The sequence below is a fragment of the Artemia sp. Qi Xiang Cuo genome, chromosome 8, assembly GCF_049724085.1.
Source record: "Artemia sp. Qi Xiang Cuo chromosome 8, ASM4972408v1, whole genome shotgun sequence".
Lineage (NCBI taxonomy): Eukaryota > Metazoa > Arthropoda > Branchiopoda > Anostraca > Artemiidae > Artemia > Artemia sp. Qi Xiang Cuo.
In genome coordinates this window covers 26,080,866-26,097,295 of record NC_142801.1, presented here as the reverse complement: position 1 = coordinate 26,097,295, position 16,430 = coordinate 26,080,866, and the positions used below count along the sequence as shown (strand labels likewise).

Sequence of the window (16,430 nt, the reverse complement as noted above, 5' to 3'; positions counted from 1 at the left end):
CAAGGAAAAAAACACATTGTGCCAACATCATTCTTTACTTAGGCAGCGCTATTGCGCTGCCAATGAATTATAGCTAGTGACTCGCAACTCCTATTAGAGAGCATACCGGGTTCCTCGCAGTACCTAATAGAGACACAAAACGTGATTTGCAATATTTTTCTATTGTATTTGGTTGACCCTAAGAGAGGGTACGGTTTTCTATCTAAGTAAAAGAATGCCATATTATCTATCAGCCTTAGAATATTCCAAAAATAACTTCCACTCAGGCCTTGTTTAAGACTTAAGAATTTTCTAAGGGGCAGACAGATGTTATTGCTAATTTTACATTTAAAACATCACACTTGTCTTGTAATATCACGTCACATCAAAGTGCCAAGGAAAGTTTCTTGAAATATAATCTATTCATGCGAGGACAAGGGTTTAGCTGAATAGCCTTGGCATTTTTCTGCGTAATGATATTTCTTTCGAGAAATGAAGTTAAAGAAATTTTAAGAAAAATCAATTGACATTGATCAGAGTGTTCTTTCTACCCTATCCTGCATACAAACCTGATTTTGATTAATGCCCGAATTAGAGCATGAATGCGCAATGAGTTTCACGAAGCTTAACTAATGCAATGAAAAGCACTGATTTCAGTTATAGTCAAAACCTGTTTTTCCAACAGGCTAAACGCCCGAGTTGAAATCTGATCTCATCGAAAATGTTCAGCTTGTTATCTGTCAGAACCGCCCACATCTGCAGTGGCGAAGTGAGCTAAAATTTCTGTACCAAAAGGCATCTGAATGCTATGTTTTATAGTAGAAGGAGGAAGAAAAATATTTAATTGCCACTAGATATGAACGCATTTAAGATGCATTTAGCATTTAATATATTCTAAGGAAGCTAAAGGCTTAATTGTATTTAAGTAAATAAAATTAAAAAAGTAAACTCCTTTTTATAATAAATCAAATTTAATATGTAAAATTTGAGTGGTGTAATTTTTATTTTCATTTCAATGCTGTAATAACTGGAAAAAGAAATATTCGTGATATATTTCGCTTTCAATGAAGCGACAATGACGCAGTAGGCTTTAGATTTATGCAGGTAGGGAAGGAGGCATTAGCTAAATTCTTGTTTGTAGTGAAACTAAATTTGTCGTGAACGGCTTTGGGAAGAAATGAGATTACACTAAATATTTGATATATGATGTCAGCTGCTCAAAAGCCCATTATCAAAATTGTTTTTATTTTCAATGTTGTAATAAGCATTTAATAAAATATTTGTAACATAATTCATTTTCAGTAAAGCGCCAATGACGCAGTAGGTTTTATATTTTTACATTTAGAGAAGGAAGCAGTACCCATACTCTTGTTTGTAGTGATTTTTGTTTGTTTTAATCTTGATTCGCATTTTTAATTAAAGCTTTATTCATTTTAAGGTGTATTTATTCATTTATGTTTGATTGCTATGGTTGTTTGTTTAGTTTCTGTTCGTTTTGGGTAAGCGAAAGGAGTGAATAAGGAGTAAGGGAACAAGAGTATATGCAGTCAATTGTTTTCCCACTATCTAGCTTTATACAGATATTTGAAGCACCATACAGAAGCCAGTATGATCATGAATAAGTGAAAGGAGTGAAAAAGGGAGTAAGTAAATAAGGAGTTTATACAGTCAAATGGTTTCCTACTATTTAACTTTATACAGATATTTGAAGCACCATACAGAAACCAGCATGATCATGAATAAACGACAGGAGTGAAAAAGGAGTAAGTAAATAAGGAGTTTATACAGTCAAATGGTTTCCTACTATTTAACTTTATACAGATATTTGAAGCACCATACAGAAACCAGCATGATCATGAATAAACGAAAGGAGTGAAAAAGGAGTAAGTAAATAAGGAGTTTATGCAGTCAAATGGTTTCCTACTATCTAACTTTATACAGATATTTGAAGCACCATACAGGAACCAGTATGATCATGAATAAGCGAAAGGAGCGAATACGGAGTAAATGAATAAGGAGTATATACAGTCAAATGTTTTCCCACTATCTAACTTTATACAGATATTTGAAGCACCATACGGAAACCAGCATGATCATGAATAAGCGAAAGGAGTAAGTAAATAAGGAGTTTATGCAGTCAAATGGTTTTCTACAATCTAACTTTATACAGCTATTTGAAGCACCATACAGAAACCAGCATGATCATGAATAAGCGAAAGGAGTAAGTAAGTAATGAGTTTATGCAGTCAAATGGTTTCCTACTATCTAACTTTATACAGATATTTGAAGTACCATACAGAAACCAGCATGATCATGAATAAGCGAAAGGAGTAAGTAAATAAGGAGTTTATGCAGTCAAATGGTTTCCTACTATCTAACTTTATACAGCTATTTGAAGCACCATACAGAAACCAGAATGATCATGAATAAGCGAAAGGAGTAAGTAAGTAAGGAGTTTATGCAGTCAAATGGTTTCCTACTATCTAACTTTATACAGATATTTGAAGCACCATACAGAAACCAGCATGATCATGAATAAGCGAAAGGAGTAAGTAAATAAGGAGTTTATGCAGTCAAATGGTTTTCTACTATCTAACTTTATACAGATATTTGAAGCACCATACAGACACCAGCATGATCATGAATAAGCGACAGGAGTAAGTAAATAAGGAGTTTATGCAGTCAAATGTTTTCCCACTATCTAACTTTATACAGATATTTGAAGCACCATACAGAAACCAGCATGATCATGAATAAGCGAAAGGAGTAAGTAAATAAGGAGTTTATACAGTCAAATGGTTTCCTACTATCTAACTTTATACAGCTATTTGAAGCACCATACAGAAACCAGCATGATCATGAATAAGCGACAGGAGTAAGTAAATAAGGAGTTTATGCAGTCAAATGTTTTCCCACTATCTAACTTTATACAGATATTTGAAGCACCATACGGAAACCAGCATGATCATGAATAAGCGAAAGGAGTAAGTAAATAAGGAGTTTATGCAGTCATTTCCAAAGTTACAATCTAACTTTATACAGATATTTGAAGCACCATACAGAAACCAGCATGATCATGAATAAGCGAAAGGAGTAAGTAAATAAGGAGTTTATGCAGTCAAATGTTTTCCCACTATCTAACTTTATACAGATATTTGAAGCACCATACAGAAACCAGCATGATCATGAATAAGCGAAAGGAGTAAGTAAATAAGGAGTTTATACAGTCAAATGTTTTCCCACTATCTAACTTTATACAGATATTTGAAGCACCATACGGAAACCAGCATGATCATGAATAAGCGAAAGGAGTAAGTAAATAAGGAGTTTATGCAGTCAAATGGTTTCCTACTATCTAACTTTATACAGCTATTTGAAGCACCATACAGAAACCAGCATGATAATGAATAAGCGAAAGGAGTAAGTAAATAAGGAGTTTATGCATTCAAATGTTTTCCTACTATCTAACTTTATACAGATATTTGAAGCACCATACAGAAACCAGCATGATCATGAATAAGCGAAAGGAGTAAGTAAATAAGGAGTTTATGCAGTCAAATGGTTTCCTACTATCTAACTTTATACAGATATTTGAAGTACCATACAGAAACCAGCATGATCATGAATAAGCGAAAGGAGTAAGTAAATAAGGAGTTTATGCAGTCAAATGGTTTCCTACTATCTAACTTTATACAGATATTTGAAGCACCATACAGAAACCAGCATGATCATGAATAAGCGAAAGGAGTAAGTAAATAAGGAATTTATGCAGTCAAATGGTTTCCTACTATCTAACTTTATACAGATATTTGAAGAACCATACAGACACCAGCATGATCATGAATAAGCGAAAGGAGTAAGTAAATAAGGAGTTTATGCAGTCAAATGTTTTCCCACTATCTAACTTTATACAGATATTTGAAGCACCATACAGAAACCAGCATGATCATGAATAAGCGAAAGGAGTAAGTAAATAAGGAGTTTATACAGTCAAATGTTTTCCCACTATCTAACTTTATACAGATATTTGAAGCACCATACGGAAACCAGCATGATCATGAATAAGCGAAATGAGTAAGTAAATAAGGAGTTTATGCAGTCAAATGGTTTCCCACTATCTAACTTTATACAGCTATTTGAAGCACCATACAGAAACCAGCATAATAATGAATAAGCGAAAGGAGTAAGTAAATAAGGAATTTATGCAGTCAAATGGTTTCCCACTATCTAACTTTATACAGATATTTGAAGTACCATACAGAAACCAGCATGATCATGAATAAGCGAAAGGAGTAAGTAAATAAGGAGTTTATGCAGTCAAATGGTTTCCTACTATCTAACTTTATACAGATATTTGAAGTACCATACAGAAACCAGCATGATCATGAATAAGCGAAAGGAGTAAGTAAATAAGGAGTTTATGCAGTCAAATGGTTTCCTACTATCTAACTTTATACAGATATTTGAAGTACCATACAGAAACCAGCATGATTATGAATAAGCGAAAGGAGTAAGTAAATAAGGAGTTTATGCAGTCAAATGGTTTCCTACTATCTAACTTTATACAGCTATTTGAAGCACCATACAGAAACCAGAATGATCATGAATAAGCGAAAGGAGTAAGTAAATAAGGAGTTTATGCAGTCAAATGGTTTCCTACTATCTAACTTTATTCAGATATTTGAAGTACCATACAGGAACCAGTATGATCATGAATAAGCGAAAGGAGCAAATACGGAGTAAATGAATAAGGAGTTTATGCAGTCAAATGTTTTCCCACTATCTAACTTTATACAGATATTTGAAGCACCATACAGAAACCAGCATGATCATGAATAAGCGAAAGGAGTAAGTAAATAAGGAGTTTATACAGTCAAATGTTTTCCCACTATCTAACTTTATACAGCTATTTGAAGCACCATACAGAAACCAGCATGATCATGAATAAGCGAAAGGAATGAAAAAGGAGTAAGTAAATAAGGAGTTTATGCAGTCAAATGGTTTCCTACAATCTAACTTTATACAGATATTTGAAGCACCATACAGAAACCAGCATGATCATGAATAAGCGAAAGGAGTAAGTAAATAAGGAGTTTATGCAGTCAAATGGTTTCCTACTATCTAACTTTATTCAGATATTTGAAGTACCATACAGAAACCAGTATGATCATGAATAAGCGAAAGGAGCGAATACGGAGTAAATGAATAAGGAGTATATGCAGTCAAATGTTTTCCCACTATCTAACTTTATACAGATATTTGAAGCACCATACAGAAACCAGCATGATCATGAATAAGCGAAAGGAGTAAGTAAATAAGGAGTTTATGCAGTCAAATGGTTTCCTACTATCAAACTTTATGCAGATATTTGAAGCACCATACAGGAACCAGTATGATCATGAATAAGCGAAAGGAGCAAATACGGAGTAAATGAATAAGGAGTATATGCAGTCAAATGTTTTCCCACTATCTAACTTTATACAGATATTTGAAGCACCATACAGAAACCAGCATGATCATGAATAAGCGAAAGGAGTAAGTAAATATGGAGTTTATGCAGTCAAATGGTTTCCTACTATCTAACTTTATTCAGATATTTGAAGTACCATACAGGAACCAGTATGATCATGAATAAGCGAAAGGAGCGAATACGGAGTAAATGAATAAGGAGTATATGCAGTCAAATGTTTTCCCACTATCTAACTTTATACAGATATTTGAAGCACCATACAGAAACCAGCATGATCATGAATAAGCGAAAGGAGTAAGTAAATAAGGAGTTTATGCAGTCAAATGGTTTACTACTATCTAACTTTATACAGCTATTTGAAGCACCATACAGAAACCAGCATGATCATGAATAAGCGAAATGAATGAAAAAGGAGTAAGTAAATAAGGAGTTTATGCAGTCAAATGGTTTCCTACAATCTAACTTTATACAGATATTTGAAGCACCATACAGAAACCAGCATGATCATGAATAAGCGAAAGGAGTAAGTAAATAAGGAGTTTATGCAGTCAAATGGTTTCCTACTATCTAACTTTATTCAGATATTTGAAGTACCATACAGAAACCAGCATGATCATGAATAAGCGAAAGGAGCGAATACGGAGTAAATGAATAAGGAGTATATGCAGTCAAATGGTTTCCAACTATCTAACTTTATACAGATATTTGAAGCACCATACAGAAACCAGCATGATCATGAATAAGCGAAAGGAGTAAGTAAATAAGGAGTTTATGCAGTCAAATGGTTTCCTACTATCTAACTTTATGCAGATATTTGAAGCACCATACAGGAACCAGTATGATCATGAATAAGCGAAAGGAGCGAATACGGAGTAAATGAATAAGGAGTATATGCAGTCAAATGTTTTCCCACTATCTAACTTTATACAGATATTTGAAGCACCATACAGAAACCAGCATGATCATGAATAAGCGAAAGGAGTAAGTAAATAAGGAGTTTATGCAGTCAAATGGTTTCCTACTATCTAACTTTATGCAGATATTTGAAGCACCATACAGGAACCAGTATGATCATGAATAAGCGAAAGGAGCGAATACGGAGTAAATGAATAAGGAGTATATGCAGTCAAATGTTTTCCCACTATCTAACTTTATACAGATATTTGAAGCACCATACAGAAACCAGCATGATCATGAATAAGCGAAAGGAGTAAGTAAATAAGGAGTTTATGCAGTCAAATGGTTTCCTACTATCAAACTTTATGCAGATATTTGAAGCACCGTACAGGAACCAGTATGATCATGAATAAGCGAAAGGAGTGAATACGGAGTAAATGAATAAGGAGTATATGCAGTCAAATGTTTTCCCACTATCTAACTTTATACAGATATTTGAAGCACCATACAGAAACCAGCATGATCATGAATAAGCGAAAGGAGTAAGTAAATAAGGAGTTTATGCAGTCAAATGGTTTCCTACTATCTAACTTTATGCAGATATTTGAAGCACCATACAGGAACCAGTATGATCATGAATAAGCGAAAGGAGCGAATACGGAGTAAATGAATAAGGAGTATATGCAGTCAAATGTTTTCCAACTATCTAACTTTATACAGATATTTGAAGTACCATACAAAAACCAGCATGATCATGAATAAGCGAAAGGAGTAAGTAAATAAGGAATTTATGCAGTCAAATGGTTTCCTAATATCTAACTTTATACAGATATTTGAAGCACCATACAGAAACCAGCATGATCATGAATAAGCGAAAGGAGTAAGTAAATAAGGAGTTTATGCAGTCAAATGGTTTCCTACTATCTAACTTTATACAGCTATTTGAAGCACCATACAGAAACCATCATGATCATGAATAAGCGAAAGGAATGAAAAGGAGTAAGTAAATAAGGAGTTTATGCAGTCAAATGGTTTCCTACAATCTAACTTTATACAGATATTTGAAGCACCATACAGAAACCAGCATGATCATGAATAAGCGAAAGGAGTAAGTAAATAAGGAGTTTATGCAGTCAAATGGTTTCCTACAATCTAACTTTATACAGATATTTGAAGCACCATACAGAAACCAGCATGATCATGAATAAGCGAAAGGAGCGAATACGGAGTAAATGAATAAGGAGTATATGCAGTCAAATGGTTTCCTACTATCTAACTTTATACAGATATTTGAAGCACCATACAGAAACCAGCATGATCATGAATAAGCGAAAGGAGTAAGTAAATAAGGAGTTTATGCAGTCAAATGGTTTCCTACTATCTAACTTTATACAGCTATTTGAAGCACCATACAGGAACCAGTATGATCATGAATAAGCGAAAGGAGTAAGTAAATAAGGAGTTTATGCAGTCAAATGGTTTCCTACTATCTAACTTTATTCAGATATTTGAAGTACCATACAGGAACCAGTATGATCATGAATAAGCGAAAGGAGTAAGTAAATAAGGAGTTTATGCAGTCAAATGGTTTCCTACTATCTAACTTTATACAGCTATTTGAAGCACCATACAGAAACCAGCATGATCATGAATAAGCGAAAGGACTGAAAAAGGAGTAAGTAAATAAGGAGTTTATGCAGTCAAATGGTTTCCTACTATCTAACTTTATACAGCTATTTGAAGCACCATACAGAAACCAGCATGATAATGAATAAGCGAAAGGAGTAATTAAATAAGGAGTTTATGCAGTCAAATGGTTTCCTACTATCTAACTTTATACAGATATTTGAAGAACCATACAAAAACCAGCATGATCATGAATAAACGACATGAGAGAAAAAGGAGTAAGTAAATAAGGAGTTTATGCAGTCAAATGGTTTCCTACTATCTAACTTTATACAGCTATTTGAAGTACCATACAGAAACCAGCATGATCATGAATAAGCGAAAGGAGTAAGTAAATCAGGAGTTTATGCAGTCAAATTGTTTCCTACTATCTAACTTTATACAGATATTTGAAGCACCATACAGAAACCAGCATGATCATGAATAAGCGAAAGGAGTAAAAAAGGAGTAAGTAAAGAAGGAGTTTATGCAGTCAAATGGTTTCCTACTATCTAACTTTATACAGATATTTGAAGCACCATACAGAAACCAGCATGATTATGAATAAACGAAAGGAGTAAGTAAATAAGGAGTTTAAGCAGTCAAATGGTTTCCTACTATCTAATTTTATTCAGATATTTGAAGTACCATACAGGAACCAGTATGATCATGAATAAGCGAAAGGAGTAAGTAAATAAGGAGTTTATGCAGTCAAATGGTTTCCTACTATCTAACTTTATTCAGATATTTGAAGTACCATACAGAAACCAGCATGATCATGAATAAGCGAAAGGAATGAAAAAGGAGTAAGTAAATAAGGAGTTTATGCAGTCAAATGGTTTCCTACTATCTAACTTTATACAGCTATTTGAAGCACCATACAGAAACCAGCATGATCATGAATAAGCGAAAGGAATGAAAAAGGAGTAATTAAATAAGGAGTTTATGCAGTCAAATGGTTTCCTACTATCTAACTTTATACAGCTATTTGAAGCACCATACAGAAACCAGCATGATCATGAATAAGCGAAAGGACTGAAAAAGGAGTAAGTAAATAAGGAGTTTATGCAGTCAAATGTTTTCCTACTATCTAACTTTATACAGATATTTGAAGCACCATACAGAAACCAGCATGATCATGAATAAGCGAAAGGAGTAAGTAAATAAGGAGTTTATGCAGTCAAATGGTTTCCTACTATCTAACTTTATACAGATATTTGAAGAACCATACAGAAACCAGCATGATCATGAATAAGCGAAAGGAGTAAAAAAGGAGTAAGTAAAGAAGGAGTTTATGCAGTCAAATGGTTTCCTACTATCTAACTTTATACAGATATTTGAAGCACCATACAGAAACCAGCATGATTATGAATAAGCGAAAGGAGTAAGTAAATAAGGAGTTTATGCAGTCAAATGGTTTCCTACTATCTAACTTTATTCAGATATTTGAAGTACCATACAGGAACCAGTATGATCATGAATAAGCGAAAGGAGTAAGTAAATAAGGAGTTTATGCAGTCAAATGGTTTCCTACTATCTAACTTTATTCAGATATTTGAAGAACCATACAGAAACCAGCATGATCATGAATAAGCGAAAGGAATGAAAAAGGAGTAAGTAAATAAGGAGTTTATGCAGTCAAATGGTTTCCTACTATCTAACTTTATACAGATATTTGAAGCACCATACAGAAACCAGAATGATCATGAATAAGCGAAAGGAGTAAGTAAGTAAGGAGTTTATGCAGTCAAATGGTTTCCTACTATCTAACTTTATACAGATATTTGAAGTACCATACAGAAACCAGCATGATCATGAATAAGCGAAAGGAGTAAGTAAATAAGGAATTTATGCAGTCAAATGTTTTCCTACTATCTAACTTTATACAGATATTTGAAGTACCATACAGAAACCAGCATGATTATGAATAAGCGAAAGGAGTAAGTAAAGAAGGAGTTTATGCAGTCAAATGGTTTCCCACTATCTAACTTTATGCAGATATTTGAAGCACCATACAGGAACCAGTATGATCATGAATAAGCGAAAGGAGCGAATACGGAGTAAATGAATAAGGAGTATATGCAGTCAAATGTTTTCCCACTATCTAACTTTATACAGATATTTGAAGCACCATACAAAAACCAGCATGATCATGAATAAGCGAAAGGAGTAAGTAAAGAAGGAGTTTATGCAGTCAAATGGTTTCCTAATATCTAACTTTATACAGATATTTGAAGCACCATACAGAAACCAGCATGATTATGAATAAGCGAAAGGAGTAAGTAAATAAGGAGTTTATGCAGTCAAATGGTTTCCTACTATCTAACTTTATTCAGATATTTGAAGTACCATACAGGAACCAGTATGATCATGAATAAGCGAAAGGAGTAAGTAAATAAGGAGTTTATGCAGTCAAATGGTTTCCTACTATCTAACTTTATACAGCTATTTGAAGCACCATACAGAAACCAGCATGATCATGAATAAGCGAAAGGAGCGAATACGGAGTAAATGAATAAGGAGTATATGCAGTCAAATGCTTTCCCACTATCTAACTTTATACAGATATTTGAAGCACCATACAGAAACCAGCATGATCATGAATAAGCGAAAGGAGTAAGTAAATAAGGAGTTTATGCAGTCAAATGGTTTCCTACTATCTAACTTTATTCAGATATTTGAAGTACCATACAGGAACCAGCATGATCATGAATAAGCGAAAGGAGTAAGTAAAGAAGGAGTTTATGCAGTCAAATGGTTTCCTACTATCTAACTTTATACAGATATTTGAAGCACCATACAGAAACCAGCATGATCATGAATAAGCGAAAGGAGTAAGTAAATAAGGAGTTTATGCAGTCAAATGGTTTCCTACTATCTAACTTAATACAGATATTTGAAGCACCATACAGAAACCAGCATGATCATGAATAAGCGAAAGGAGTAAAAAAGGAGTAAGTAAAGAAGGAGTTTATGCTGTCAAATGGTTTCCTACTATCTAACTTTATACAGATATTTGAAGCACCATACAGAAACCAGCATGATCATGAATAAGCGAAAGGAGTAAACAAGGAGTAAGTAAAGAAGGAGTTTATGCAGTCAAATGGTTTCCTACTATCTAACTTTATACAGCTATTTGAAGCACCATACAAAAACCAGCATGATCATGAATAAGCGAAAGGAATGAAAAAGGAGTAAGTAAATAAGGAGTTTATGCAGTCAAATGGTTTCCTACTATCTAACTTTATACAGATATTTGAAGCACCATACAGAAACCAGCATTATCATGAATAAGCGAAAGGAGTAATTAAATAAGGAGTTTATGCAGTCAAATGGTTTCCTACTATCTAACTTTATACAGATATTTGAAGCACCATACAGAAACCAGAATGATCATGAATAAGCGAAAGGAGTAAGTAAATAAGGAGTTTATGCAGTCAAATGGTTTCCTACTATCTAACTTTATGCAGATATTTGAAGCACCATACAGGAACCAGAATGATCATGAATAAGCGAAAGGAGCGAATACGGAGTAAATGAATAAGGAGTATATGCAGTCAAATGCTTTCCCACTATCTAACTTTATACAGATATTTGAAGCACCATACAGAAACCAGCATGATCATGAATAAGCGAAAGGAGTAAGTAAAGAAGGAGTTTATGCAGTCAAATGGATTCCTACTATCTAACTTTATGTAGATATTTGAAGCACCATACAGGAACCAGTATGATCATGAATAAGCGAAAGGAGCGAATACGGAGTAAATGAATAAGGAGTATATGCAGTCAAATGCTTTCCCACTATCTAACTTTATACAGATATTTGAAGCACCATACAGAAACCAGCATGATCATGAATAAGCGAAAGGAGTAAGTAAATAAGGAGTTTATGCAGTGAAATGGTTTCCTACTATCTAACTTTATTCAGATATTTGAAGCACCATACAGAAACCAGCATGATCATGAATAAGCGAAAGGAGTAAGTAAATAAGGAGTTTATGCAGTCAAATGGTTTCCTACTATCTAACTTTATGAAGATATTTGAAGCACCATACAGGAACCAGTATGATCATGAATAAGCGAAAGGAGCGAATACGGAGTAAATGAATAAGGAGTATATGCAGTCAAATGCTTTCCCACTATCTAACTTTATACAGATATTTGAAGCACCATACAGAAACCAGCATGATCATGAATAAGCGAAAGGAGTAAGTAAATAAGGAGTTTATGCAGTCAAATGGTTTCCTACTATCTAACTTTATTCAGATATTTGAAGTACCATACAGGAACCAGTATGATCATGAATAAGCGAAAGGAGCGAATACGGAGTAAATGAATAAGGAGTATATGCAGTCAAATGGTTTCCTACTATCTAACTTTATACAGATATTTGAAGCACCATACAGAAACCATCATGATCATGAATAAGAGAAAGGATTAAGTAAATAAGGAGTTTATGCAGTCAAATGGTTTCCTACTATCTAACTTTATACAGATATTTGAAGCACCATACAGAAACCAGCATGATCATGAATAAGCGAAAGGAGTAAGTAAATAAGGATTTTATGCAGTCAAATGGTTTCCTACTATATAACTTTATTCAGATATTTGAAGCACCATACAGGAACCAGTATGATCATGAATAAGCGAAAGGAGCGAATACGGAGTAAATGAATAAGGAGTATATGCAGTCAAATGCTTTCCAACTATCTAACTTTATACAGATATTTGAAGCACCATACAGAAACCAGCATGATCATGAATAAGCGAAAGGAGTAAGTAAATAAGGAGTTTATGCAGTCAAATGGTTTCCTACTATCTAACTTTATTCAGATATTTGAAGTACCATACAGGAACCAGAATGATCATGAATAAGCGAAAGGAGCAAATACGGAGTAAATGAATAAGGAGTATATGCAGTCAAATGTTTTCCCACTATCTAACTTTATACAGATATTTGAAGCACCATACAGAAACCAGCATGATCATGAATAAGCGAAAGGAGTAAGTAAATAAGGAGTTTATACAGTCAAATGTTTTCCCACTATCTAACTTTATACAGATATTTGAAGCACCATACAGAAACCAGCATGATCATGAATAAGCGAAAGGAGTAAGTAAATAAGGAGTTTATGCAGTCAAATGTTTTCCCACTATCTAACTTTATACAGATATTTGAAGCACCATACAGAAACCAGCATGATCATGAATAAGCGAAAGGAGTAAGTAAATAAGGAGTTTATGCAGTCAATTGGTTTCCCACTATCTAACTTTATACAGCTATTTGAAGCACCATACAGAAACCAGCATGATCATGAATAAGCGAAAGGAGTAAGTAAATAAGGAGTTTATGCAGTCAAATGGTTTCCTACTATCTAACTTTATACAGCTATTTGAAGCACCATACAGACACCAGCATGATCATGAATAAGCGAAAGGAGTAAGTAAATAAGGAGTTTATGCAGTCAAATGGTTTCCCACTATCTAACTTTATACAGATATTTGAAGCACCATACAGAAACCAGCATGATCATGAATAAGCGAAAGGAGTAAGTAAATAAGGAGTTTATGCAGTCAATTGTTTTCCCACTATCTAACTTTATACAGATATTTGAAGCACCATACAGAAACCAGCATGATCATGAATAAGCGAAAGGAGTAAGTAAATAAGGAGTTTATGCAGTCAAATGTTTTCCCACTATCTAACTTTATACAGACATTTGAAGCACCATACAGAATCCAGCAAGACCATGAATCAGCGAAAGGAGTAATTAAATAAGGAGTTTATGCAGTCAATTGGTTTCCCACTATCTAACTTTATACAGCTATTTGAAGCACCATACAGAAACCAGCATGATCATGAATAAGCGAAAGGAGTAAGTAAATAAGGAGTTTATGCAGTCAAATGGTTTCCAACTATCTAACTTTATACAGCTATTTGAAGCACCATACAGAAACCAGCATGATCATGAATAAGCGAAAGGAGTAAGTATATAAGGAGTTTATGCAGTCAAATGGTTTCCCACTATCTAACTTTATACAGATATTTGAAGCACCATACAGAAACCAGCATGATCATGAATAAGCGAAAGGAGTAAGTAAATAAGGAGTTTATGCAGTCAAATGGTTTCCCACTATCTAACTTTATACAGATATTTGAAGCACCATACAGACACCAGCATGATCATGAATAAGCGAAAGGAGTAAGTAAAGAAGGAGTTTATGCAGTCAAATGGTTTCCTACTATCTAACTTTATGCAGATATTTGAAGCACCATACAGGAACCAGTATGATCATGAATAAGCGAAAGGAGCGAATACGGAGTAAATGAATAAGGAGTACTTTATACAGATATTTGAAGCACCATACAGAAACCAGCATGATCATGAATAAGCGAAAGGAGTAAGTAAAGAAGGAGTTTATGCAGTCAAATGGTTTCCTACTATCTAACTTTATGCAGATATTTGAAGCACCATACAGAAACCAGCATGATCATGAATAAGCGAAAGGAGTAAGTAAATAAGGAGTTTATGCAGTCAAATGGTTTCCTACTATCTAACTTTATACAGATATTTGAAGCACCATACAGAAACCAGCATGATTATGAATAAGCGAAAGGAGTAAGTAAAGAAGGAGTTTATGCAGTCAAATGGTTTCCTACTATCTAACTTTATGCAGATATTTGAAGCACCATACAGGAACCAGTATGATCATGAATAAGCGAAAGGAGCGAATACGGAGTAAATGAATAAGGAGTACTTTATACAGATATTTGAAGCACCATACAGAAACCAGCATGATCATGAATAAGCGAAAGGAGTAAGTAAAGAAAGAGTTTATGCAGTCAAATGGTTTCCTACTATCTAACTTTATGCAGATATTTGAAGCACCATACAGAAACCAGCATGATCATGAATAAGCGAAAGGATTAAGTAAATAAGGAGTTTATGCAGTCAAATGGTTTCCTACTATCTAACTTTATACAGATATTTGAAGCACCATACAGAAACCAGCATGATCATGAATAAGCGAAAGGAGTAAGTAAATAAGGAGTTTATGCAGTCAAATGGTTTCCTACTATCTAACTTTATACAGCTATTTGAAGCACCATACAGAAACCATCATGATCATGAATAAGCGAAAGGAATGAAAAAGGAGTAAGTAAATAAGGAGTTTATGCAGTCAAATGGTTTCCTACTATCTAACTTTATACAGATATTTGAAGCACCATACAGAAACCAGCATGATCATTAATAAGCGAAAGGAGTAAGTAAATAAGGAGTTTATGCAGTCAAATGGTTTCCTACTATCTAACTTTATACAGATATTTGAAGCACCATACAGAAACCAGCATGATTATGAATAAACGAAAGGAGTAAGTAAATAAGGAGTTTATGCAGTCAAATGGTTTCCTACTATCTAACTTTATTCAGATATTTGAAGTACCATACAGGAACCAGTATGATCATGAATAAGCGAAAGGAGTAAGTAAATAAGGAGTTTATGCAGTCAAATGGTTTCCTACTATCTAACTTTATTCAGATATTTGAAGTACCATACAGAAACCAGCATGATCATGAATAAGCGAAAGGAATGAAAAAGGAGTAAGTAAATAAGGAGTTTATGCAGTCAAATGGTTTCCTACTATCTAACTTTATACAGCTATTTGAAGCACCATACAGAAACCAGCATGATCATGAATAAGCGAAAGGAGTAAGTAAATAAGGAGTTTATGCAGTCAAATGGTTTCCTACTATCTAACTTTATACAGATATTTGAAGCACCATACAGAAACCAGCATGATCATGAATAAGCGAAAGGAGTAAAAAAGGAGTAAGTAAAGAAGGGGTTTATGCAGTCAAATGGTTTCCCACTATCTAACTTTATACAGCTATTTGAAGCACCATACAGAAACCAGCATGATCATGAATAAGCGAAAGGAGTAATTAAATAAGGAGTTTATGCAGTCAAATGGTTTCCTACTATCTAACTTTATACAGATATTTGAAGCACCATACAGAAACCAGCATGATCATGAATAAGCGAAAGGAGTAAAAAAGGAGTAAGTAAATAAGGAGTTTATGCTGTCAAATGGTTTCCTACTATCTAACTTTATACAGATATTTGAAGCACCATACAGAAACCAGCATGATTATGAATAATCGAAAGGAATGAACAAGTAGTAAGTAAAGAAGGAGTTTATGCAGTCAAATGGTTTCCTACTATCTAACTTTATACAGCTATTTGAAGCACCATACAGAAACCAGCATGATCATGAATAAGCGAAAGGAATGAAAAAGGAGTAAGTAAATAAGGAGTTTATGCAGTCAAATGGTTAGTTAGCTGCTTGATTCCTTTAAAAAAAAAAATCTTATTTGTCAACAGAAACTAGAATAATTCCTGAAAATTTTAAATAAAA

At 33.9% G+C, this 16,430-nt stretch overlaps 1 protein-coding gene across 1 annotated transcript in view; it reads left to right on the top strand.

Moving 5' to 3' along the window:
- Window positions 1-16,430, top strand: part of LOC148949278 (uncharacterized) — a 328,547-nt gene that overhangs the window by 47,341 nt on the left and 264,776 nt on the right. The window lies entirely within an intron of this gene.